Here is a 27,884-nt window from a genome sequence, read left to right as displayed (position 1 = left end):
GAATTCTAACATCTAGAATATTAGATCTAAAAGACAGTTCACATAAATGGAAAAAAATTCAATAATTGATGTGAAGTTGATATTTTATGTGATAAAAAGTTTCACAATTTCACTACTTACACTAGAATTAATTCCAAGTAGATCTATGATTTAAATATAAAAATAAGCCTAAAAAGTATTACTTAAAATGATGTATGCAAGTTTCCATAGTATTAGAATAGAATCATTTTTAGAGTGAAAAGTATTCCAGAAACAATAAAGAAAAATTTATAGATTTGATTATGTGGCAAAACCAATGCACACACACACATTTTTGTACACAATAAAAAATCGTAGACAATCTTGAAAAGCAAGTTATAAACACCAAAAGATGTTTTTATAGGATTCATTTCAATGTTTACATTGTGGGAGACTATGAGGGAAATTCTTTTTGCTGCATGAATCGTGTGGTGTGACACATGTATGGTGGTACCTTGATGTCTCCTGCAGACATTAATAATCAATCATAGGTCTCTTCCCTGCTGAACCAAATATGGCCTCAGGATTCTTTTTCTTTTTTTTTTTTTTTCTTTTTTTTTTTTTGTGAGCTATTATCAACTGATCAGAGATGACACACATAAGCCCATGTTGCTTCCTTATAGAATCCAGCTGTGATTAATCTGGTGGATTGCAGGAAAGATGAGTTCTATCCCATTGGTGGAAACACTATAGGTTTTCTCAGGGTTGAGATGAAAAAGATCAGCAACAGCAGACACGCAGTGTTAATAGGAAAACAGAGCAAATATTTATTTGATGGCATGCTTTGTTAGGAGCAACATTAAGTATCAAGATCTCAGTGACTTGATGTATGCTTTGGAGCAGAGAGGTATTGGATGAATGGACTCAAAGAGGAAAGGAAGTTTCAGTGGAAGTCATTATCTCAATACACATTCATTGAGGGTTGAACATGTGTGAAACTTTGTGCTAGGCATTCTGAGGGACACAGAAATGAATATAAAACAGTGTTCAAAAAAAAATAAAAAAAAATAAAAAACAGTGTTCAATTTCTAGGAGTCCAAAGGCATGGCTTTTGATGAGTGCTAGGGGGAAGTCTTATTTAGTTCTCACAGGGTGAAAGGACTTCAGTGGATTTATCACGTCCTAGGGTTCAGTGCTCAGATTTGCACTTCTTGAAAATCTATACTATCTGTTTTCTTTTCATACTTGGGATGGCTCAGGGGACCCCTACATGCTAATCAATCATCTCAGTAAAATGGGTTAACCCGGAAAATCACTACAGTACTTTGAAATGAGAAACATCACATTTCATCAAATCTAAGAAACCATCCATTGTAAGATATGCCATTATTTTATGTACTACTAAATAGGTTCTGATACCAATTACAATGTGTGTGTTCTATGTGTGTGTGTGTTCCTTCACACCATCAAGCAATTTTCTGACAACAGCTGGGGTCCTACAATTCATCTCAGTTTGACATTATCTACCTAGATATAAGGTCTGATCTCACAGGTTAATGGCTCAGTTCCATAAGACTTCCCCCTCCCACCCCAATCCAGACACCAGTTCCAACTCCAGGTTGTCACCTATGCTTCTGATTCACAGGCTATAGACTGAAGGTTCTAATGACCCCCTCCTTGGATTTGATTGATTTGCTAGAATGACTACTCACAGAACTCAGGGAAACATTTTGCTTACTAGATCAGTGGTTTATTATTAAAGGTTTAAGTCAGAAACCACCATTTGAAAAACATGCATAGGGCAAGGCATGGGGAAAGGGTGTGGAGCTTCCATGCCCTCTTAGAGCATGCTCTCTTTCCAAATCTCCATGTGTTCACCAGTCTGGTAGCTCTCTAAGCCCCATCCTTTTGGGTTTTTACAGAGACTTCATTACCTAGACATGATTATCAAGCTATTGGCTTTTAGTGATTGATTCAGCCTCCAGCCTCTCTTTCCCCCCCCAGTGATGGGAGTAGGAGTGGGGTGGGACTGAAAGTTTCAGCCTTTCAATCACATGGTTGCTTCTCCTAGCAACCAGCCCCTATCCTTAGGAGGGGTCCAAAAGCTACCTCATTAACATAATACAAGGCTTCTCTATTACTCTCATCACTTAGGAAATTCCAAGAGTTTTCAGAGGTCTGTGGAAGGAACAGTGGACAAAGACCAAATATATATTTGTTATTATAAATCATAATATCATTAACTGCTAGGAAAGAAAAAAAACACTGTCAATTAAACTAGGACTTTATGCCTAAAAAAAATCTTATAGTGTTTCTATTTTACACTTATTGAAAGAATGCGCTTATAATTAGACATAGATTTTTAAAAATCGTACATCAATCTTGTGTATATATGAAAGAAAAGTGAAATAAAATAGTTAAGGTTTTCTTTGAACTTCTCATTCAGAGTTTGACTCGTTAGAATTACTTTTTGATCCAGAGTCTTTTTTGTCTGTGTTTTTCCATAGTATTGTTCTCTGTGCCTTGAAGTATGTGGGTGATAAAGTATTTTGTGAAAGAATCTGTCAAAAAAAAAATCAAGCCTTTAGTGCTAGACTCTTACAGCAGATGTGTAATTTTTTCTTTTATTAAGATTTTATTTATTAATGAGAGAGAGAGAGAGAGAGGCAGAGGGAGAAGCAGGCTCCATGCAGGGAGCCTGACGTGGGACTCGATCACGGTCTCCAGGATCAGGTCCTGGGCTGAAGGTGGCGCTAAACCGCAGAGCCACCTGGGCTGCCCAGCAGATGTGTAATTATGGAGAGCTAGGTGACTATGGATTCCAGTGTCTAGAATGTTACTAAATTAATTAGCTTACCTCCTTTTTCTCACCATCCTTTGCAAGAAGTTGGTTTGGGAAGGTGGGGTTAAAAAATGCTCTCAACTTTTGTTTCTCAGGTTTCTTCTGAGTCCCCATCCCCTTCTGCAAGTTTTGATGCTCTGGCACTAGGGAGTCTATCACAATTGCTACTTGGTCAACAGTGATTGAAAGATACATCTCATTTCAGAGGTGTTAAAATGTGAAAATAGGCAGAGTATGGTACAGTAATTCCCAAGAATCCAGAGTAGTCCTTATACTATCTGGAATATTTTTTCTCTGAAATTAAAATGGGTAGCAACCAGAGTTCAAGTGATGAGCTTGAATAGGGATCATCATAATGACCAGCTTAAAAAAGGCTGGAGGTCTTGACCCATCTCTTAGGTGGGGATAAAGTGGTCTAGGGAATCGTACTTGTGTGACCCGAATAGAGTGAATAATTGCAGTCCTGGAATATCCTGATAAAGTTTACTAGTAAACATCTCTTAAAAATTCTTTATACATTTATAAATACTAAGTACTAAATAAAATATGAGAAAGCACAAGTCATGTTGAGAGAATGGCAAGAGTCTATTTTTCCATACTGGTTGCTCACTGATACATGGAGGGATGTAGCAGAAAGAGATAATGCCACAGCAGGTTGATGCCTAATCCTGGGGTTTGAATGATGAACTCAGTAGTTTGGCTTTTAATTGACAAGGCAATGGGTAGGGGTGGGTGTGCTGTGAGTCCTCTTTTCTTTTCTTTTCTTTTCTTTTCTTTTCTTTTCTTTTCTTTCTTTTCTTCCCTTCCCTTCCCTTCCCTTCCCTTCCCTTCCCTTCCCTTCCCTTCCCTTCCCTTCCCTTCCCTTCCTTCCCTTCCTTCCTTCCTTCCTTCCTTCCTTCCTTCCTTCCTTCCTTCCTTCCTTCCTTCTTTTTTTTTAAAGATTTTATTTATTTATTCATGAGAGACAGAGACAGAGAGAGAGGCAGAGACATAGGCAGAGAGAGAAGCAGAGAGAGAAGCAGGCTCCATGCAGGGAGCCTGATGTGGGAGTTGATCCTAGGACTCCAGGACCACGCTCTGGGCCAATAGGCAGGCACTAAACCACTGAGCCATCCAGGGATCCCCTTGAGTCCTTTTTTCTAAATAGCTTGCACTTTCACAAGCAAAGACTTCAGTTGAGTCAGTACCTAGACCCAGTGTTAGAGACAAAGACTTCCTTATTTTGGAAAGAGAAAAACATTATTGCTCAAGAGGGGATATTTTGAATCTGAAAGCTAGTATGGCAGATGCATTGAAATCAGATGCTTGTGCATAACTCAATACTATGGATTTCATTAAAGAGATAATTTCCGAAGTGAGAACAAAAGGTTTATTTTGCTTCTGGGACAATGTGAGATCTGCTCCACTGTTAGTAAAGGAAAGTAACTCTGGGAAAATGGGACATGATATTTGAAGATAGTTTACAGTGCCGGGTTGCTGAGACATGGAAGTGGCAGATTAAAGATAGATGCAGATAAAACTGAGATGCGGGACTTCTCAAAAAGGTTTTTCTTTTAGAAAAATAAAAGAAGGTCTTTCTTTTTAGATAGTCTGGATTTAGAACAATCAAATCAGGAAGGGAAATTCTTTAGGACCTATTTCTCTTGCTGTAGCATTATCCACTGCTGAATGTATCATAGAGCAATGTGCTTTATTTACTTATTCATTCAGCAAATATTAACCAAAGACAAACTCTATGGCAGTCACTGGGGACAGTGTGGAAAGGGTGTTTGACATTGTAAATGTGTAACACCAGTAAATTTGCTAGTATTCTAAGTACTATGGATAAGAGTTAAATGTGACAACGAAAATTTGTAATAGGTGACTTTGATCCAACCATGGAGGTCAGAAAGGAATTTCCTGACCAGATGAGGCTTGAGCTGAGATTTGAATAGGAGCTGCGTAGTTGACCTAAGGGTGGGGAAGGGTATTCACGTGGAAGGAACAACATGTTCAAAGACCCTGTGGTGGGAGGGAGGTAGGCAGACAAAGAGAGAAAGCCAGTATGACTGGAATGAAAAAAGTAGAGTAGAAGTATGAGTTGAGATTTTGGGAACAGGTAGGAGCCAAACCATCCATGTTTTGTTGGTTGGAGACAAGGCCCAGATAGAATAGAAAGACTCCCCCCGCCCCTCGCCTCCCAGCAACAATGAATTTTGAGCAGTCAAGCCTTCAGACTTGAACTACAGAACTGGCTCTTTTCTGGGTTTCCAATTTGCTGTCCCACCCTCTAGATTTCAGACTTGCTGGCCTGCCAATCATGTGAGTTAATGCCTTAAAATAAATAAATAATTTTTTAAAAATAAATAAATTACTTAAAATAAATCCTCCCATCCTATCATCCATCTATCTATCTATCATCTATCTATCTATCTATCTATCTATCTATCTATCATCTATCTATCTATCTATCATGTGTCTTTTGGTTCTGTTTCTTTGGAGAACACTGAATAATATATCATCTATCCCTTTCCTACTCTACTTTACCCTAACATTTGTGCTGAGTTTGGAAATCAGTGAGTTTAGGCCTTGAGAGGATGCTGGGGACAAGAAGGAAGGAAAATTCACTGGGAATGTATTAGAGGCTCTATTATCCCTCTGTGATCTGGGTTAGTTGATCCCTTCCTTCTCCTAGCCTTAAGATACAATAAAGAATGATGATTAAAAAATAGTTTTTAATAGAAGTAAAAGCAATTTTCCCTCTAATTTTCAATTTTAATCAAAGCATGGAATTGTACAACACAACTCAGCTAAGGATGAATGGAGGAAATTGACCTTTCTGGAAGGTTAATAAGACTTATCACCTTCCTGAGGAGTGAGTACCTCATCACTTATATTAACAGTGCTTCTTATCTATTTGTGTCTTGAGTATTTTTAATAATCTGATGAGTACTACAATCATGGACACATTCTCTCCCAAAATCTCTGATTAAAAGTCATACGCTTAACATTTTTTTAAAAAGATTTTATTTATTTATTCATTAGAGACATGAGGAGAGAGAGAGAGGCAGAGACACAGGCAGAGGGAGAAGCAGGCGCCATGCAGGGAGCCCGACATGGGACTCAATCCCGGGTCTCCAGGATCACACCCTGGGCTGAAGGCGGCGCTAAACCGCTGAGTCACCAGAGCTGCCCTATGCTTAACATTTTGCTGTGCTTTGAGATGTTAATGGATGCCATCTTAAAAACTCCTGCATTGTGAATATCATCTAACAGAAATTTGGATGGTAGAGAGTATGATAGTGTGGAATCCCAGGATCTGGTTCAAGCTCTAACTTTGTCACATATTAGCTGAGTGATTTTAAGCAAATGGTTTCAAATTGACAAGTCTCAATCTCTGCAGCTGTAAAATGGGATGACAATACCTAGAAGCCTGTCATGCTATTAAATTAGATTGTATATTTATAGAACTCTGTAGACTTTAAAGAGCTATATGGATGTAAGATGATGGTATCTGTTCATTAGATAAGCTTGTGTCACTTAGACCTTGTTTGAATCCTGGGATACAGGAAAGATGAACTCTGATGTGGAGCACTCAAATTCTTGGAGTCTTTGCTACAGGGGTAGGCAGTGTATAGGAAGTTACAGGAAGCAAAGAGGATACATAGGTACTGACAGGAGGATGGAAAGATGCTTAAAAATTACCAACTTTTCATTATTTCGCTTACAGTTGCAAGAAGCCACTTGGGTATAGATGCCTGTGTGGGACCGTAAATGAGTAGATTTGAGATTCATGGTCTCATTGGGTGAGAAGACTTAAACATGGGTAGGTCTTGAAGCCTTCTTGAATCCAAAACTTTGAAAAGTCAATTGAAAAAATTCGGTCCGTAGGTATTCACTTAGTGTGGATGTGATTCCTGAGGTCAGAGAATAGAGATGCCAGATGTAACAGGAATTCTCCTGGAGGATTACAGTGTTCTTTTGGTAAACCTTCTGAGGCTTTTTAGGGCTTGATCTGGTCTTCAATTTGAAAATAACAGTGATGGTACCATCTTACAACTGAAAAGAGATTTCTGCCTCTCAAGGAGCTTGCATGCTGATGATCATATTTGAGGCACTTGGGGCTGGGTTCTGTTATGGTTACTTCCCAATCAAGAAATCTGAGATGAGCTGACTTGTCTAAGATCACATTGCTATCTTTTAAGAGGTGTTCATCTAACTCCTAGTCTTTGGCCTTTTATATTGTGCTGAGACCTACCCCTGAGAGGTAGCCTGTTGTGGGATTAAGAGCTCAGGCCCCAGCAGCTGATCCATTGAAGTCCAGCTTCCTCATTTGCTAGATGTCTGACCCAGGCAAATCACTCTGATTCTTGGTGTCTGTTTCTTCTTCTATTAAGTGGGGATACCACCACATGGGGTTGTTATGAGGATTCAAAGTATTATCAGACCTGAAGTGTAGGAGCTGTGCTTGGCATATAACTGCCGTTTAGCCATACCTACCAAATAGTGCATCTCAGTGTGACAAGAGAGAAATGAGAACTCAGAGGATAGTGGGGGGAAAGTTTTGGAGTTGTGAAATCACTGAAACTGAGTATCATCCTAGGCACTTAATAAAGTTGACCCCCTTTAACCCTTATTAGACTTGCTGGTCTGCCATGAGGTCATCCTTTAGGTCTTAGGTGAAATGTCATCTCCTCCAAGAGGTCACCCATGATTGTTGAAGGCTTCCTGTCACCCCTTGCCCAGTTATTCTGTATTGTATCTCTTTAACTTGAAGCCCTTATCACAATCCATAATTCTCATTTTACTTACTTGTTCTTTGGCTGTTTCTCATACCAGAAATGTCAGCTTCATGAGGGCAGGGGTCTGGTCTGTATTGTTTGCCTCTAACATCATATTGCCTAGTACAGTTCCATAAGCACTAATATGTCCAACAATCTGAAGTGTGTGTTGTGCACATCAGGAAACTTCTGACTTCTCTAGTTCCTGTGATGGGGAACAAGGCTGGAACAAAACTTTAAAATTCATGACACTCCACACCTCTATCAATCACCTCTTTGTGACCTTTCTCCCCTGAAATGGTGATTTTATTAGCAGGACACTGCACCTCCTTCAAGCTCTATGATTCATTATCCCTATGTATCCTACATTACATACACAGCAGCATCTAGCATCCAGCCTCCCCACGTCACGAGCTAAATGGAAGCTTTCCTTCTCTGCCACGGGCATGGATAATTTTAGTGCCTTTATTTTTTTGATGGATGAAAGGAGTCAGTGCTGAACATTCCAGACAGATCTATTGGTGGCTGCCTCATCCTCCATTTCAGATTCTATTTGTAAACACCACCATTCTCTTCACCTTCTAATTATAAACTGATTAAGGTAGAGCGCATAAACATGACACAGAGGGCACCACAGATCATGGCAACATGAGCTTGTTTGCCTGAAGAGAGATTACACTGGCTTTTATACTACAAAAGGAACAGGTGCAATAAATTACAGTGCTACCTTGAAATTAAAATTTTTATTCAGAAGCCAGTGGCACTGAGGAAAAACTACCCGAGAAGCAATTACAAGGTGATAAAATGTGTAGACGTTTAATCCGTACTGGTGGCTGGCTCAGTTTGCTGTTTTAATTCTCAATTTGGGGCTCTCCAAAGGCATTGGATGCATTGTAGACTTTGCTGGGGGACTTTTTGTGGGCACGCTGGCTGGCTGCAGGTTGCTGACCTTTACTTTTTGGGGATACTGTAGAGGTTTGTCTGATAAAATGTAATCACCTATGCCGCAGAGAGGATAGCAAACCATCAACGAATGCTAGAAGTAATTATGGTGCCTGGGACTTCAGTGGGAGTATCAAATGTAGTCCAGGTTGTTACACAACTTTAAAAAAAGTATTTAGTTTGGACTGGAGCCTGAGAGAAGATAAAGCAGTAGTGAAAATGTGCTGTCTTAGGAATCAGGAGACCCAGGGGCCAGTCTGGGCTATTTCTCATGAAGTTCCTTAGCTCAAGTAAGGACATCTCATGTGTAAAATGAAGGAGGGAGCTGGATAATTTCTGAATTCCTTTATAGCTATTTCTTTCTTTGGCTATGTATAGTCAGATGTTCTTGACAGTGGTCATGTAAAACAGTCTTTATTTTATTTGAAACATATTTACACTGAGAAGGTTAAGTAAGACAGGGACTGATTTTGTTTAGCAAGGTAGCCTGATGTTGAATGTCCTTTTATCATGGGAGCATGAAAGTCTGCATTACCATTTTATGGCATTTGGGGACTTGGAGGTACCATAAGGTAAGATTCAGTTACACTCACCCTGCTGGATAGGATTTTCCAGGCAACACATTCCTGTCTCTTAATAACTCAAGTCTCTTTGCTGGATTTAGAACCAATTCTTGGCAGATTCTCAGTCATTTTGGGGGTGCTAAATGAAGCTCTATACAGTCAAGGATCCTGTTGCTCTTGCTTACTACTATTCCTCCTGCTGGCACATGGTAGGTACTTAGTAATGATTTGTTAATTTAATAAATGAACAAGTAATTAGTCACAACAGACTCAGAGGAAAAAGAAGGAGGGCTTGCATGTCTTATTTTACTTTTCATTTGAAACCATGAGTTCTTCTCTGTTATGGTTCCTGGGCAATCCTAGCTGTGCTTTGGTACCCAGAAAATTCCCATTTTTCTGAGGAAGATAGTCAGCTAGTGTAGGGCGGTTCTTTCTGTGGTGAAATTAGATCCCTTCATTTTTCCGCCATGATCCATTAGAACTATGCAGATACATTGCATTAGAAGTGAGCATCAAGAAATAGTCCAGAAACAGTAAGGATGTAACCTAATTTAGTCTTTGTTCTGTCATCTACCATCCCTTCTTCTCACTTCCCTAAGCCTTCCCTGAAACCTCAGGCTGCTCTCTCTTCTAGCTTCCTCTGGAACATTTTGCTATTGTGCTATAGAACATTTATCATCTATATCCCACATCTGTATTTCCAGCTTTACCACGACCTTCTCAAGGATGGGATCTTATCTTTTTCTTTCTGAGTTCTTTTTAGTGCAGCTTCATTATTCACATTTGCTGAGAAGGAAGGTCCTTCAGAGATGTTTGTGACTCTTTGGAACATGAATGAAGAGGAAATAAACCCTCAGTGAACAGTACTGATGATTTGGTAGCATCCAATGTGTGCCCAGGACCACCTGGGAGGGCACAAAGCAAAGAACAAATGCAGTTTCCATCCTTAACTTTTTACAATTTAGTTACGCAGTGAAGATCTACACATAAAAAATAAGTTGAGATCTATAAAAAAGATTAAAGTCAAGTGCTAGGTTGTATGGTAATTAACAGGCAATTTGGTCCTTATGGCATTCAGAGGAAACAAAGACAGCTATGGTTGACATCTTATTTTCTAAAGTGCACCTTTTAAAAACCCAGTGTAGTCACAACCCCATTCCAGAAACCAACACTCTCAAACAAAACAGCAAGCCAGTTAGGTTCTTGTCTATCTTAGATTCACAAATTATAGGGTATTTATGGTCTCTGCCTGTCCGGTAGATTCACCCTTGACTTTGTGAGATCACAAAGACATATGCACATCTTTCTACTCATTCCTAATTACGTGAGGTTTTGTTTCCTGGGTGCTTGTGTTCAGACTTCTTTTCTGCTGATGGGGGTGGGAAGAGGGGCTGACTTTCAGCCAGTCCTGTGGAATTCCTGGCATTCTTCAGACAAATACCTTAGAAAATTATTTGATGCTTTGTGTAGCTAACTCATCACAAATATATGGATCTTCTACATCTCTATTGGTATATATTGCTTCCTTATAACTAGGAAATTTGACATGAACCAAGTGCCAGCAATATGCCCAATTCTAGTCTAGATGTTGAGAATACAGTGAAGTACACACACATACACACATACATGAGTGCACAGATAAACATGCACACATGCACCTTCCTGGAGTTTATATTCTATCTGGAGGAAACATACTATAAATAGAAAACATAATAAATAATTCAATGACATAGAATGTTAGAAGGTAATCAGGGCTCTGGATATGCCCAGGGCTGAGGGGGCTGGAGGTGCCACTGGAATGGGAGTGGGTTATCATTTTACATTAGTTGTTAGGAGAGACCTCAGAGACAAGGAGACATTTAGGCAATGATTGGAGGAGGTAAGGGAGTGAGCCATGCAGATATCTGGGGAAGAGCATTTTGGGCAGAGGGAACAGCCAGTGCAAACCCCCTGAGCGGGGAACAAACTAGGTATGTGTGAAGAAGTTCCTAAGGAGGCCGTGGCTGGAGTAGGGAACAGGAGGAAATACAATCAGAGATTACTTATAACCTTGAAAGCCACTGTAAATGCCTTGGTTTAGATGCTGATGAATATATAAGGAAAGGAGACTCTTACTTTATATGCATACATTTTGTGGATATATTTACCAAACTCTTAGCAGACCATTTGCCCCAGTGTAATTTTGTCTGCTTTGATTTGATCCACAAAATGTGTTTTTAAGGCCAGTCATCTGTCAGTAAGGTATAATGAAAATAATCGGCCTGGGTACAACTCTCAGATTCAGCCCTAACTGGGTCATTTCTCTCTTAGTGTCCTTGAACATAAAATGAAGCTGTTAGGCTAAATTGGGAGGGGAAATATTTGTTCTGTGTATCAACTTTAGTTCAGAAGAGTGGTTGCTTCAAGTGCCCAGAGGAGTCTGCATTCGGCTTTGGGCTATGCAGTAAAATCTTGTGATTGATTAGTAATGTCTGCCTTGGACACAGACAGGAGGTAATGGTGAGTGTGCTATGAGCTAACAGGGTGTGAAGACTCTGTCATTTTTCATAGTTTATTTTCAGGAGAAGGGCTATAGAGTTTTGCTGATTCTGGCTTTTAGCTCTGTTTACCGCAAAATGAGGTTAGGAGGAGGAAAAATTTATAAATAGAGGATCTTCTGTTTTCTTATGTGACAGTGCAAATCCTCATTTGTTGTCCTAAAAACATAAATTTTCCTCGATAGCTCTTATGATAAAAATAACACTTTCAGGCTCTTCCTCATAAATCAGTGAGATATATTAGACAGGTATTTTCCTATTTTTACAAGAAAATGAAGCACAAAGCCATAACTAATTGCCTAATTAACAAATTAACTTTATTTAACTAGAGTACTTGTATAGTTTACACTCCCAAACTGGACCTTTGGAAAGTGCAAGATGGTGCTATTATTACTCCCAGATGAGAGGTGTTCAGCCAGGCTGGCCCTAGCAAGTGGACATATATGATCACTGTTGCTTTATTTGAAGATCTGTAGTCGGTGCTTGGATTGGGCATTACTGGAAGCCAGATGTTCTTACTCAAAGCCATTTGCTTTTTCCCAAAGTCCTGATACATTAGATACAGTGTGGGACTCTGACAATTGCAGCTGCTCGTTTTCCTGTGGTTACCAATAATGCACTAGACATTTGTTGCATGCCATCCTCACCTCACTTAGTTCTCATAACATTTTCAGGTCAATATTATCCTTCCTATTTCATAAATAATGAAATGAAGTTTGAGAGAGGTGAATTTCATGTCATTGTCAAGGTCACAGAACTATGTGGGAGCATCTATATTTAAGTCTACCTCTGTTAATCCAAAACTCAAGTTCAACTCCAGTTTTATTCATTAAAATATTTGTGTTAAAATATTCAATTCTTGGGGTGCCTGGGTGGCTCAGTTGGATAAGCATCTACCTTCGGCTTAGGTCATGATCTCAGGGTCCTGGGATTCAGCCCTACGTTGGACTCCTGCTCAGTTGGGAGTCTGCTTCTCCCTCTCCCTCTGCCATTCCCTCTGTTTGTGCTCTCTCATGTGCTCTCTCAAATAAAAATGTTTAAAAAATATTCAATTCTTTTAGAAGGAATTCTTTGACACCAGTGGAAACATTTTATATTTAAAATGGGTTTTAAGTAAAGTCAAAAGTCCAAGTACATCACCTTGGTGTTATGTTCAGATTTAATCAGTGTTTGAAGAAGGGAGGAAAGACAGGTATGGGGATTGAAATTAGAGGGAACGCCACTGCAAACAAGATGGGGGAAATGCCACTTTCCAATACGGATAAAGGAAGCCTTGCTCAAAGAGAGAGAGATTTTGTTTATCTTTCTGCTCCAAAGGGAAAAACGAGGCAGACTATATTCTAGGAGACTAGAGGGAGTGGGAAGCATCTTTCTAGTTGCTACTCAGATGTGTGATAGAACTACAAAGTAAAGATTTTCCTTTGATCAACTCAAACTGCTTAGGAAGGTGAAGAGTTCACCTGTCAATTGGGACTTGGTAGTGCTAGCCAGCAGCAAAGAGAAGGTGCTCTGGAGTTCTTGAAGCTAAACTACTTTAATCCCTCAGTGACACATAGGTCTGAGGTTATGACTTTGGGCTGTGGATCAGGGTGACTTAAAAGGAATGCTGTAGCCAAAGAAAGAGTAAACTCATAAAGCAAAGTTACTAACTTATACTTTAGAGTCTACTAACTTCAGAGTTGCTTTAGAAATAGACATTTAATGTGTTTCATCAAGATTTGATATATGTATGAAATGTATATTTGAATGTTATTTAAAATGTACATTAAATGTGTAGTGAAGGCATATTTGAATATATACACATATTTGAATCCATGTACATATATTTCATTTCATTGTCATAGCAGGTGACTAAACAAAGAGTTATCATTGATTGTAGTCCCATGTTCCAAATAAGACTTGAGTTTTGATGTCCATCTCTGGTGGATCATCACTACTTGGTAACAGACTATCTAAATTATTGCATTACTTACAAAGAGGAAAACAAATCTAGCGTGATTACTAATACCCAATAATTAAAGTAAGGAAATAGAAGCCCAGATAGTGATGATCTGTAAGGGGAAAAAATTATCTCCATTTTGTGGCTATTTAGAAGTCAATCTTGTCCTCAAGATCCTTCATTCCACACATATGCTTGGTGCTGGTCACAGTTTTGCCAACATTGCATCCTGTGCACCTATCTTTCTATCTTTGCTTATCCCTCCACCCCTTTATTCTCTACTGTGCTTATCACAGTGCATAAAGGAAATAGAGTTTTCACCATTTCTTGGCTAGATCCTAGATAAATAAGCAGTTTTTATATTCATGGATGATCAACAATTCTGATGTTATAGAGAATAAAGAAGGTATGGAGGACCAAAATCTATGATCTTTATTGCATCTCAAATCCCAACCATTCTATACAACCAGGTTATGGTATGCTATCCTCTAAGTACTCATTTTAGAAACAGTAGCATTGTAGAGCAGGGTACTTTAATTCCAAGTATGCTTCCTGCTTCACAAAAGCCAGCAACAACATTGCAAGTAATCAACTAGTATATGTGAGTAATAGCCTAACCCCATCAATAATTTAAGGCCAGTGTGGATGTACCTGTGTGTGCTCCTCACTCCTTAGTTTGTTTTGTTGTATTTCCATTAGTTTTGTTGTTTTTGTTGTTTGCTTCCAAATCCACTGGAATGTCTATGGAATGTAGAGACGTCAGAGTCACAGTTAGAGTGGTGAATTGCTGGTGCTGGTCAATAAAACAATTCAAGCAGGACTCAAGAGGGGCTGGAAATGGTATCAAGACAGGTTTAGTGACCAAATTGAGGGGACAGGATAGAGCCTTGGTCTTTGGAATAAGATTAGTGTATAAAGTAAGAGCACAATTAGCAGCAAGAAAGCTTCATGCTGAATCTGGTGACTTGTTGAACCGGAGATTTAAAAGTTCCCCTGGTCAGGGAGAGAATGATCTTTAGATGTTGGGGGGATTTTGAGCTTTCTGGTGATATACAAATGGTGCCAGCCATGGGAAGGTATGTGATGCAGGGAACCAGATAGATCCTATGACTCAAGTGATGTGTTTGGTGGTGGGGGCTTGGGGTAGGTACATGTCCATACAATATTTCAGAAGAGAGGTTCAGAGAAGCCCGTGAATTTTGGGATTTTTGGATAGGGTCACTGCATTGTGGGTCCCTAAGATTCATTGATTTTCTAGGAGGACTCTCAAGACTCAGCATAAAATCATATTTACAGCTAAGATTTATTATAGGGAAAGGATGCAAAGCAAAATCAGCAAAAAGGGACAGCCAGGGTGGCTCAGCGGTTTAGCACCTGCCTTTGACTCAGGGCGTGATCCTGGAGACCTGGGATCAAGTCCCACATCGGGTTCTCTGCATGGAGCCTGCTTCTGTCTCTGCCTCTCTCTCTCTCTCTCTGTCTCTATCATGAATAAATAAATAAAATCTTAAAAAAAAAAAGTGTAGTCCTGAGGAAACCAGGCATGAGCCCTCTCCTCACAGAGTCTCACAGAATATGCTTACTTCCTCAAGCACTGGGTTGTGACATACGTATGGATGTTGTTTACCAGGGAAGATCATGAGAGACCTAGTGCCCAGGGTTTTTACTGGGGCTGGTCATGTATGGCCTGGAACAAAATTCCAGGCTCCTAGCATAACTTTGTTTGTACAACATATTTAGGCACACTGAGGCCACTCTCCTCAATTAGGGAATGGTGGCACCCTCCTGAAGTCCAGTTTCCCCAACCCCAGCTAAGGGCTACCTTTGCTAGCAGATCCTTTCTAAGAATAGCAGCTGCAGACCTGCTGTGTTAAACTTTTGTCTATACAGTTGCCTAAACCATAATTCTGTCAAAAATTGGGATGGCTGCCCCTCTGGTATTAGGAAGAGTCTTGCAGAGGTGAGGGATTCTTATTTTGGATGCCTGCAAAGAATGCCCTGAGATATTTCTGCATCGTGTTTCCTGGTGGCGTGAGAACCACAGGCATTCTGGGTGTGGGGACCCAGAGTACAAGCCTCCCGGGAATAGTGACTTTCCGTTTCATGGCACGCACTGTTCATCGGCCAGGCCGACTGTCGCTCACTAACCACATTCCTGTGGGCTGCAGAGGGGAGGTTTCCAGCTTTGTCGCCTGAGGCCCTGAGTTTCCTCGTTACTTCCGGTCCCCCCTCCCCCCATCTTTGCTCTGAAGTCTGTCAAGGCAGGATCCATACCAGATTCATTTTCGAAGCCTCTAGTGTTCTAGAACAGAGACTTGCACAGAGTAAACAGCCAGTGCCTAAATGTATTTACTGAGACACATGTAGGGGTTGCCACCTATCGACCACAGAGGTCAAACCTTCAAAAGACTGGCAGGCTCAAACGCTTGCGCCCAAAGATCTGGGTCTTCTCGCCAGGTTGAGAGCGTGAAGAAGAGAAAACATCCAGCTTGAGTCGGAAATAAGAACGTAAGCAAGGAAGCTAAAAATAAACAGCAATGGGGGATTTCCTCAATTCAGGCAGGCTGTGACAGCACCAGGTGTCATGCAGCTCTGTGAGGCGAAGAAGAGGAATGCATTTAGAAGGTTTGATGAGGGGGGGATTCTATCACTGCCTGAAAAGCCTGAGGGAACAAGTGACATGGGATTTTCCCAGGACAGGAGGGAGATATTCCCTCTCCCCTCCCCCCACCCCTTACCTCTCTGGGCAACGTGACTTCTTTCTTACTTCCGGGTACAATCAGCTCACGCATCCCTGAGGCAGTCCAGGGCGCTGAGGGTCACGCACAGTCTGCACCGGACACTCGGGCCCTCGGAGGGGCTGCTGGGAATGGCGCGGCCCACAACGACTTCCGGTGTGGCTTCGGGGTGGCTTCCGGACACAGAGTCATTACCCGGATATTAACAGAATGACCTTTAGAATCCGTAGTGGGTTTCAAAGCTCTTTAGCTGTAGAAGCCTCACAGAATTTTTTTTTTTTATTATTTTTTAAGATTTTATTTATTTAGTCATGAGAGACACAGAAAGGAGAGAGAGAGAGGCAGGGACACAGGCAGAGGGAGAAGCAGGCTCCATGCGGGGAGTCCGATGTGGGCCTCCAACCCGGTCTCCAGGATCCCGCCCTGGGCTGAAGGCAGGCGCTAAATCCCTGGGCCATCCGGGCGGCCTACCTCACAGAATTTTATGCAAAGTGCAGGAGGTGAGACAGAAAGGTGACTCCTGGTTGAAGCCCAGGCCCATGACTGGCTTCTGCCTCCTGCGCTGGCCAGAAGTCGTTTCCCAGAAAGCCTTGCGGGTCCCGTGGGGCGGGGCTGCTCGCTGTCCTGCAGGCCCCCTGCTCGCTTGCCTCGGAGCGCCGTGGAGCCTTGGTTTGCTCTAGACCTCTCGCATACACACCAGATCGAGGCCCAAGGTGATGTGAGTGGCACGACGTCAAGAAATCAGTAACAAAGGTGGGTTTTGAAGGCCGGAGCAGTGACTCTCAATTTATTGCTATTTTATTTTATTTTTTATTTTATTTTATTTTATTTTTATTTATTTATTTATTTATTTATTTATTTATTTATTTATTTATGAGAGAGAGAGAGAGGCAGACACACACACACACACACACACACAGAGGCAGAGACACAGGAGGAGGGAGAAGCAGGCTCCATGCGGGAGCCCGACGTGGGACTCGATCCCCGGACTCCAGGATCGTGCCCTGGGCCAAAGGCAGGCGCTAAACCCTGAGCCAAGGATCCCCAATTTATTGCTATTTTAGACGCTTCCTGGCCTCCAGGGCCTCACCAACCCACCCATACAAAAATGGCTGTCAGGCGTGGGTCACCGTGTCAGGTGCATCTGCTGAGTGCAAGAAACATAAGAGGGAACAAATCCTTATGCTCACAGTGAGCTATCAGAGGCGCCAGCTTAGTTGGTCAACCAACAGCGTGGCAGAAAAGTGGAGAAATCACCAGGAGAGCACTGTTAATGAAAGGCTGTGAGCAGGACTTCAACTGCTGATACAGTTTAGAGTGCTGGGGTTTGGAGCTCATGGCCGAGCAAGAATTCTTGAGAGGTCTCTGGTGCAGAAAGGTGGTTTTATTAAAGCCTGGGGACAGGACCAGTGGGCAGGTAGAGCTGCACTGGGGTTAGGAGGGGTGGCTGATTATATAAGATTTTTTTCTATCCTGTGGAAGGGAGGGTGATGTTAGGGCTCCCGGAAATTGAGTCTACAGGTTTCTGGAGATTGCTTTTTTTCTCTCAGTTGCAGACTGATGAAGACTCATGTCCTGCGGGATTGTGAGCTCTTTCAGTTCACCATTTGTTTTTCCCTTTCCTTTGTTCTAGGGCAGCCAGAAGTGCCTGAGGAATGCCACACGTATCCCTCCTGGAGGGTAGGATGTGGGGTATCAGTTTGTACTTTGCCGGTGGCTTGCTTTCTGCTCCCTCATGACTATGGCTGTGACTGATGGCACCTTTGTGTATGGCTGTGATAACCAGTTGCCGTGTACTGTAGTAGGCATTAATTTTGGTGTCTCCACCAAACTATAGGCTCCAAGAGGGCGGGATCTTTGCATCTTCTCCACATTGAATCTCCAGTCCCACATACATGGCTGATGCTGAGTATATATTGGGGATTATTATGGGCTGAATTGTGTCCTCACCGAGTCCATATGCTGAAATCCTAATCCTCAATAGCTCAGGATGTGACTGTATTTGGAGATAGGACTTTAAGAGGGATAAAGGTAAAAGAAAGTCATGTGGATGGGCCCTGTCCAGTATGACTGGTGTTCTATTAAGAGGAGATTAGGACATGTATAGGCACAGAGGGCGACTGGGTGAGGACAAAGCCAAGAAGGCAGCCACCAGCAAACTGAGGAGAGAAACCTCAGGAGCAACAAACCCTACTGGCACCTTGGTCTCAGACTTCTAGGCTCCGGGACTATGTGGAAATAAGCATCTGTTGCTTAAGCCACCCAGTTTGTGGTATTTTGTTATGGCAGCCCAAGCAAACTAATACACGGACTAAGTAAAAAAAAAAAATCATCATACCGAGGTATGGTGTTTCTGAGTTTGTGGCTCTAACTCACTTGAAATAACACATTTGACATTCTATGAAAGAAAGATGAGGGATGAAAACCTCATCTGATCTTGAATGATGACCCCAAATGATCTTGAATGGTTACTGATTTGAGATAACAAGTCATGAGAATTTACTCTGTTTCACAGCACAGATTCTGAATTGCGTGTGATCTATGATCACTTCCTCCTGCCTAGCCCTTAAACTTTTGCTGTTAAAATGTTTGGAAGCTTTTTGGTTTCCAACTTTAATTTTTACAAAGCAGAGGGACAAAGGAGAAGCATGGGGTAACAACAAACCTATAAAGCTAATTAATACCTCAGGTAATCATTAGGAGGTGTTCACAGAATGTCTCTTTAAACAAACCCTGTGAATAGTAAGGGTTTTTGCCACTGTCATCATTTCTCTGGAAGAAGCAGGTGCTTCTTTCTGTATCTGGTTCCCCAAAGTGACTTTAACTTGTTCACCATAAATTACTAAAAAGAAAGAAGTAGGAGAGACCACATACTTTGCAAACCATTGTGGGGTAGGTAATTAGACACAGTGGCATTGCTTGTTTCTAGCAGGTGTTTCCTGGAACTGCTGAGTCTGCATTTAAGGCTGGGGGAGGGGGTGGCGGGAAGGGAAGGGTAGGGAATGGATAGGGCCCTGGGCAGTGAAAACCTGTACCAAGATATGACTCTCAGAGAGCATCACAACAGCAGATGTCACCAATCCCCTTTTTATTCTTCGAGCTTCCCTGAGACAGGTCAGCTGGTTCGACAAGCAGTTCTGGATTAACATAAATCTGACTGTAGGACAGAGGGTGTGTCCCCTAATCTTTGTGAGCCTCAGTTTCCTCATCTGGAAAATGAATGTAATGCTAGTTTATACCTCATAGGATTTTTGTGAGAATTAATGAGATGAGCTTAGCACAGGATGCTAATAACTTAATAAAAGCTAGCAGTTAAGGCTGTTGTGTAGACTTGGAAAAGGCTCAGATACTTGGAGGGATGGAGGATTCACTAACTTCTTCCAGTCAGTTCAGAAAATGCCCAATGAACTGGGAGTGAGGTGACATTAGTTCGAGGCGCTGATCTATTACTTTTAAATAATAGGTTTGCTGGTTGGCATCTGTCACAGGATTCCTGTAAGGATTAAATGAGAGAAGATATAAGCCTTGTAAAGTGCTATATGGCAACTTATTTTTATTGTTTCCTAGGGCTGTGCAGACCAAACCGTAGTCATCTAGTACAATTATTCTCAAGTTTGAACAAGTTTGGACATAGTGAAACTAGTGTCCTGTATGTGAATCTGTGTGTGTTCCAGGAAAACACAGTATCCTGTGAAAAATATGAAAGGTATTTCTAGGGGAAGAGAGTTTCTCACTAAATAAGCCTGGCAAACACACTGTACCTATGACCCCCTTGGAGAGTCACAAGACCTGTAATAATATGAAAGGCCCTGAGAAGTCCTGCATTTTAGAAATCTTTTGGACTTTGCTCACCCAAATTCCTTAAATGTATTTGCCCTCGGAGCCTTCCTGCAGGGAATGACCCTTAATATATTACAGGACACCATTTTGGAAGTGCTGCCAACACTTGAAACATTTGCAAAGGCTTCAATGTCCTCAATCTGCTCTTGCTAAATATTATTCTTTTAACTATGTTCCATGATTTTGAGTCTCTTTTACCATCATGATCATTTTACCTCCACGTGTTCCATGCATTTATATTTGCTTTTGTCCACTCTGTAACTGAGCAAGCATATGTTTCTAGGTATACTGGACAATTAGACTTAAACAAGGCTAGACATTCCCTAGGATACTGGGTTTTGTGCAGCAAGAGAATCATGGAAGAGGAGGGGGTCACATAGGCTATTGCCATTTTCTTTATTTTCAATGCGCAAATCTCTCTGAATATCACAAGCCATGCTACTAAGATCCTTGGGGTCACCCCATCTTTGGATCTCAACAGCATTTATCCAGGCAGAGAAGCAAAGGTACTGTTGCTCAGTCTGGAAACCAGTGGCCCCTAGAGGGCGGTGTAGTCACAAGAATAGACTGGGAGCTTGGTTTCCCTGGACTTTCTGGGCACTAAGCCTCCTGGGATGCTCCTCTGAGGAAGTGCTCTACTCTTTCAATGTATTTTTTTTAAATTTCTCACCAAATGCCTTAGGAAACAGTCAAAAATGTCAACCAGTGCATAAGGCAAACACTGGAGGAAGGGTAGAAGTCCCAGAGGAAAGATAGCCTGGGTCTCAGAGAGGAAGCCGCCTGGGTGGTGGCTGCTGCTCACATTTTGTTGTTCTTGTATCCATTGCTATTATTATGCTTCTGATTTAGGGCTGCAGTTACCAGGGAAGATTCATCTTTATCTTGAGCTAGGGCAAACTTCTCTAAGAGCAAAAAATACCTTAGTGTTCCTGAGCTCTGGGTTTTCAAATTTGATGAAAATTTTAATACAAAGGGAAAGGGGACCTTTCTTTCAGTAAGTAATGAACTATTGTATATCATGACAGAATCAATATCCACCATCCCTCTGGTGATGAAGAGCAGAGCCTTAGCCAGTGCTGAGTCACAGTCTCGCATCTGCTGCTTACCGGTAGGGTAGGCTTGGGCAAGTGTTCTCTGCTCCAAGAGCTACAGTGTCATCAGCTAGATATCCAAGTAAGCTCTGTCTGTCCACCTCAAAGGATCGTGGTGAGGATTAAACACAATGACAAACACCTTGTGTCACTGGAGCTCTCAAAGTGTGGTTCCTGGGCTGCCAGCATTGCCTCACCTGGTAGCCTGTTAGCAATGCAAATTCTCAGGCTCTATCAAAGATTTACTGAATCAGAGTGTGGTGATCTGTTATTTAACAAAAGTGATTTGTGTTTCACTCCAGGTGACCCCGAGACGTGCTCAAGTTTGCAAAATGCTATTGTACAGAAACTGGCTGGTAGATGCTCAAAATAGTGGTATTTTATCATTGCTGTTATTATGAATTATTGCTGGGAGCACAAAATAGACAGTCTTTACTCTAAGAGATAAACAGTCTTGTTAACAGGAAGATCAGAGTGTTGAATGTGGAGTGAGCACAGAAGAGAGTAGAAATTGTGAGGAAGGAGAAATGGGTGCCTATGCATCAGTATGGTGTGACAAAGCTTTGAGGTGGCAGTGGGCTTAAAGGATGAATAGTATTGAAAAGGCAGCTGGACATGAGCCGGACATTCTAGATGAGGAGACAGCAGTAGGGAGAGCTGTGGCACACAGGGGAGAAGAATTGAGAAGTATTGAGATGGCAGCTGAGTTAACATTTGTTTAAACTTTCTGACCATCCATGATAAGCCACAGTGGATGTGGAAATGGGAAAGACCTGGGGCTACAGATTCTTGAAGGCACCTTAAGAATTGTGGAATTGGATATCCTCCTTTTTATGCTCCTCAGTAAGATAAATACCATGGATTGAGGATTTACTATGCATTAGACACTGTTTTGAGTACTTTACATGAATCTGCTCACTTAATTCTAGCAAAAACCTGATAACATATCCACTATTATTAGCATTAGTATTAGTATTAGTAGTAGTAGTGCCATTTTATACATGAAGAAACTGTGGCTTAGAGAGGTTAAATAAATTGCCACTGGTCATGCAAGTAATTAAGAGGAACTGGGAACTAGGTCTGTCTGATTCTGAGGGGCTCTTGGTCAATTCTACTTGAGGGCTGGAGGGTTTGTGTGTAGCAGAGCCAGTAGTGATCACCCCAATATTGCCTTTGTTCCTTTCCATTCCTGAGGCCTCTGTGCAGTTACGTGAGGCCACATGACTAATTTGGGTCAAAGAAATGTGAGCAGAAGGTATATCTTCTGGACTCAGGCACTGAATGACCTGTACATAATTCTCCAGCTTCTTTTCCCCTGCTTGGGTGATCCAGAGGGTAGATTTGTGTTCAAATAGGTTGAAAAGACAGGCCCAGGCTGTCTTTCCTCTGGGATTTCTACCCTTCCTCCGTGTTTGCCTTATGCACTAGTTGACATTTTGACTGTTTCCTAAGGCATTTGGTGAGAAATTTAAAAAAAATACATTGAAAGAGTAGAGCACTTCCTCAGAGGAGCATCCCAGGAGGCTTAGTGCCCAGAAAGTCCAGGGAAACCAAGCTCCCAGTCTATTCTTGTGACTACACCACCCTCAGGGGCCACTGGTTTCCAGACTGAGGGACAGTACTTCTAATGATCCATTATAGGATCATGAAGCTTTTGTTGGCTTGCATTCCTGAATAACTTTATGGAGCAGATCTGTATCTTTGATGTATACGTAGCTTAAGCAAGAAATACACCTTTGCCAAGTTAAGAGGCTGTGATTTGAGGGTTATTTGTTACTGCAGCAAAAGCCTAGCCTATGCTGACTAATAGTTATAAAAGAGGTAAAATTAGATGTATAAAATTGAAAGAATCCTGAGTTTTGGCCTAAGAATTTTCCAATCTACTATATAGGCAAGTTGAACTACTTAAAGTGTTCTTTTTTTTTTTTTTTTTTGCGAGAAATGGAAAGTATTTTATTTGTCTCTTTTTGAAGCTGAATTAAAGGTAGACATTAACAGTGTATATTACATATAGCACTTTTTGAGAATCATGTTTTAAAATCTTTCCATTTTGATAAATAAAACCAATCTATCCCAAGATCCTGAAAAATCCAACATTGGAAATATATTCTAAATTTGATTGGTTTCTTCATATACACAGAATCAACACACACACACACACACCTACTTGTATTTGCACACATCCAAACAAACAAAAAGCAAAAAATAAATTTAAAAAAAAAGGGAATTTCTTTCATATATTTGTGTGTCCTCCTTTTCAGTCTGGGAAAATATGATTACCTGAGACATTTTCTCTGAGTTGCCCTGGGGAATGTCTTCAGAATTCAGTCTCCAAAGCAAGACTTGATCTTGAAGTCCACGTCCAGTCCTTTCTCTTTTCCTTCGGCAGATGAAATGTGACAACACTGCTCCCTGTTAGTCTGGCTGCCAGCATGTATGTGGTACAACTCTTTCAGTTTTCCACACTCCCTAAAGAATAGGCTGGGAGTTCTTTCAGACCTTTTAGATTCTTGGTGTGAGCTTGAAGCTCAGCTGAGATGGGTAAGATCCCTGAGCTGGCCGAACAATTTTGTTATTTATTTTTAATGTCAAATTATAACAAGAAAATCCAGGACCTCAAGGGAAATACCTTTTTTTTTTTTAAATCTTTTTTTTTTAAGATTTTATTTATTTATTCATAGAGATGCAGAGAGAGAGAGAGAGGCAGTGACACAGGCAGAGGGAGAAGCAGGCTCCATGCAGAGAGCCGGACGCGGGACTCGATCCCGGGTCCCCAGGATCATGCCCTGGGCTGCAGGCGGCGCTAAACCGCTGCGCCACCGGGGCTGCCCTCAAGGGAAATACCTTTTAAAGAACAAAGCACCATGGTGGATCTTTCAGCCAGGTAAAAGTTCAAGAGCCAATTGCCAAGGGCAAGCACAAGATTGTGGGAGAAGGAGGTATTATTTAAACATTTATGTATAGTTGCAAACATAAATTCATTTATGTGAGGATCTATAACCAGGAAAAATTATATTTCAACAATGAGTGTATTCACAACAAAATTCAATGTGCAATTAATAGTGGTTGTTTATTTGGCTTTCATGAAGCCCAAGTTCATTGAGATGTGGAATGCTAAGAGGCAGCCATGTTATTAAACAAATATGCCACAGAAGAGTCCAACCCAACTCTGGGGTGATCTTTTGTCCAAACTGTGTAAAGTGTTGGCCATATAGCATTAGAAGTTCTAGGATGGAAGGTGGGTATGTTTGGACTAGTATGGCAGAGGGGCCAAGAAGGTATAACATCAGATCTTAGTTTGGGAGGTCCTATGCCAGTTAATCAACATTACTGGGCTTCAGTCTCCTCATCTGAGAATATGAGATTTGGTCATTTGTTCAATAAGTATCTATGTGTCTTAAGTGTTCTGAATGCTGGGGAGACAGCGGAAGAATAGGATCATTGTGGTTGTGCTCTCACATAAGCAATCAGATAAATGAACCAGCTATTTTTGTTGTTGTTGTTGTTGTTGTTGTTAATTAGCACTTCTATGGGGGAAAAATAGGTTGAAGAGATAGAAAGTGACCAAGGGGTAGGGAGGTAATTTAAGTTGGATTTGAATGATAAGAAAGCTAGGCTAGGTTCTGGGGGGCAGGGGAGCTGATGAGAACAAGTGGACTGAGAGAACAGGAGGAAGTAATGTGCTAGAAGTAGGATGAGCCAAGGAGCAGCAGAGGTAGGAGATCCAGATGGGAAGACAGGAAAGCTGGAAATGACATAGGGTCATGCTGACCATGGTGGACTGTTTTTTGTTTTTTTTTTTTAAGATTTTATTTATTTATTCATGAGAGACACACACACACACAGAGAGGCAGAGACACAGGCAGAGGGAGAAGCAGACCTCATGCAGGGAGCCCGATGTGGCACTCCCCAGAACTCCAGATTCACGCCCTCGGCCAAAGGCAGGCACTAAACCGCTGAGCCACCCAAACTGTTTGGATTTTAAATGGATTGATTGATTGATTGATTGATTGATTGCTAGAGAGAGCATGCATGTGAATAGGAGAGAGGCAGAGGGATAGGGAGAGCAAGAATCCCAAGAAGATTCCATGCTTAGTGCAGAGCCCAATGTGGGGCTCCATCTCACCACCCTGAGATCATGACCTGAGCCAAAACTAAGAGTCTGCTGCTTAACCAGTTGAGCCACCCAGGCACCCCATGAGTTGTATGGATTTTATTCCAAGTGTAATGGGAAGCCATTAGCAGGCTTAAGTAGACAAGTGACATGATCAGACTTTTATTTATTTATTTTTTTTAAAGATTGTATTTATTTATTCATGAGAGACAGAGAGAGCAAGAGACATAGGCAGAGGGAGAAGCAGGCTCCCTGCAGGGAGTGTCATGCGGGACTGGATCCCAGGACCCCGGGGTCATGACCTGAGCCAAAGGCAGATGCTCAACCCCTGAGCCACCCAGGCATCCCAGACTTTTACATTTTAAAAAGACTCATTCTGGCTGCATGTTGAAAACAGATTATTGAGGGGCCAAGAGTAGGAGGAGCAAGACAAGTTAGGAGGATCTTGTGGGTCCCAAGATTACACTGGAGTTAGGGGAGGCAGAGGAATTTTAAAATATGCCTCCTTGTGTCTGGCTAAAATAAAACAAAAAACACACTCCCAACCAAAAACTCCCAACGAACAAAAGAATGTTCACTGTCTGAGATGAATGTGCCATTTACTGAATCAGAGGTGAAATAGAAAGTCATCAAAGCTCATTATTAGTAAATGTCTCAATCATGGTGTGAAGAATGATGATTCCCTTTTTTAGGGTATTGATTTCGCCAGGGAACAGAAATCCCTTGAATATTTAATATAGAAGCGCTTTCATGGAGACAGCCAGATGCATGGGTGACAGAGGACTGACATGCCTAGCAGGAGACAGCGAGGCAACCAGAAATAAGAATAGGGGGAAGCCCCTTGTACTCCCCAGCTCTAGGGGCAAAGGCAAGAGATGTACACCTGGACCCTAGGGGCTGGGTCACCTTAGGAAGCTGGTAGAACCAGTGGGTGTGTCTGCAGGGAGGGGATACAGCCACTCCCAGTGAGGCCCGGGAAATAACCCCTGGCTGTTCTCTCTTCCTGCTTTGCCAGTGCTTCCCATTGGCCAAAGCCACAGGAAGCAAGCTGAGGCAGGTGCCTGGAAAGCACATCTTATAGGCTTTGCTGTGATGCAGGACAAAGCAGGAGGATGGGGAGGAGTGGACCTGGGGACAAATAGGTCCAGGACCAATGCAGCCCTGTCTCTGCCTCTGAACTCACAAAGCAGCAGGCAGTGCCTCTTCGACTTGGGCAGAATGGACTGTGGAGGCAGGTGACATTCTACAACTGGCTTAGTTTTCTCTCCCGTGACAGTTGGAGGCAGGTGTCCCTGATTGGTGAGTGGCTTTTCTTCTTGGAGAGATTCAGGGCCTCACCCTCCCTTAGGCTCAGAATCCTTTTCATCTAGCTAGCAAGAGGGGGAAAGAAAGTATGGAAAAATCCCATCAATTTCTTTATTTAATCCTCATGACATCTCTGTGAAGTGGGCACAATTATGCTGCTCACAGCAATGGGGTGCAAAAAGGTTAATTAACCAGTTGACGGTCACGCAGCTAATAAATAATGGAACTGAGATTTCTGACCTAAGAATGAAGAGCTAGGTAAGGATGGTGATAGATCAACAGCAAATTGGCAGATGGTTCGTTGCTGAGAGTGGCTTAAGTCTCAAAAAAGGAAAGATTTGGGAAAACAGTGCCAAGAGTCCTAAATCAATAGGATAAAATTGAATGGGGGAACATATACATTCCTGCCCTTAAACTCAGAAAAACTACTTTGAAAATGTAATGTTTCTGCCCTCCCTTGGATCTTTATTTTAAATGTGTGGATATATACTTTGTTTCACTTCTAGGTTGACAGTCATTTCCAAAATAAACAAAGTATAAATTAAAAATAAATGCCTATATACATATTGGATGAGAAACACCTGGCTTAATAGAGTTTACAAAAAATGGATTTAAAGGTCTTAGTTGTCTGCAGGCTTCTTATGAATCAGCAGACTGAGGTGGCATTCAAAAGAGGACTTTCATCAACAGAAGTGAAGCATCCTAAACGAGGGAGGTGAAAGTCTTTACCTACCTGGCCCAACCTCCAGTGTTTGGTTCGGAGCATCACATTGGAGGAAGGACACTGACACACTAGAGTGTGTTCCACTCTAGTAACTTTGATGGAAAATGATCTTGAACCCTTGTAATATGAGGATGGGTTAAACTTAGTAGCAGGAAGTTTAGAGGAAATGTGATCTGGAGAGACAACAGTGCAATCAGTAGGTTTTCTCTGTAGGGCTCCAGAGGACAGAGCCGACAGCTAGAAGCCGAAGGAAACATGATTCTAACCCAATGTGAAAAAGAATTTTCTACAGAAGTAGAATGGGCTAAGTGTAAATGACCAGCCACTTGAAACTAAGACCGAATAAAGCTCATGAATGGTTAGGGGAGATGAAATTCCTCAACGTAGCTGGAGAGGTCCCATGTGTCTGGTCCCCACTTTACTCTCAAAATACATAGTTTGCAGTGCTTCTCCTTGTCTCTGCATTCCAGCCCCACTGGCCCTTTTAATCCTTCATATATAAACTGATTTTTCCCACCACAGGCCATTTGC

At 41.7% G+C, this 27,884-nt stretch overlaps 2 long non-coding RNA genes across 4 annotated transcripts in view; one reads left to right on the top strand and one right to left on the bottom strand.

The window, feature by feature from the left end:
* Positions 1-678: 678 nt before the first annotated feature.
* LOC112662536 (uncharacterized) lies at positions 679-16,494 on the bottom strand. The gene is made up of 3 exons (XR_003138639.3): positions 16,280-16,494; positions 14,193-14,282; positions 679-2,519 (listed from the first exon to the last, which is right to left on the bottom strand). It is a non-coding gene; the product is annotated as an uncharacterized LOC112662536 (long non-coding RNA).
* Positions 16,495-27,884, top strand: part of LOC125753097 (uncharacterized) — a 90,800-nt gene continuing 79,410 nt past the window's right edge. For 2 of the 3 annotated variants that reach the window (XR_007404114.1, XR_007404115.1), the window contains exon 1: positions 16,529-17,032. This is a non-coding gene — a long non-coding RNA (uncharacterized LOC125753097). Of the gene's footprint in view, positions 17,033-27,884 lie in introns of all 3 variants that reach the window. The other variant, XR_007404116.1, reaches the window with a different exon arrangement.

This window comes from Canis lupus, chromosome 20, assembly GCF_003254725.2.
Source record: "Canis lupus dingo isolate Sandy chromosome 20, ASM325472v2, whole genome shotgun sequence".
Classification (NCBI taxonomy): Eukaryota; Metazoa; Chordata; class Mammalia; order Carnivora; family Canidae; genus Canis; species Canis lupus.
The sequence above is the reverse complement of the archived record's forward strand: the minus strand, read 5'-3'. Positions and strand labels throughout refer to the sequence as shown.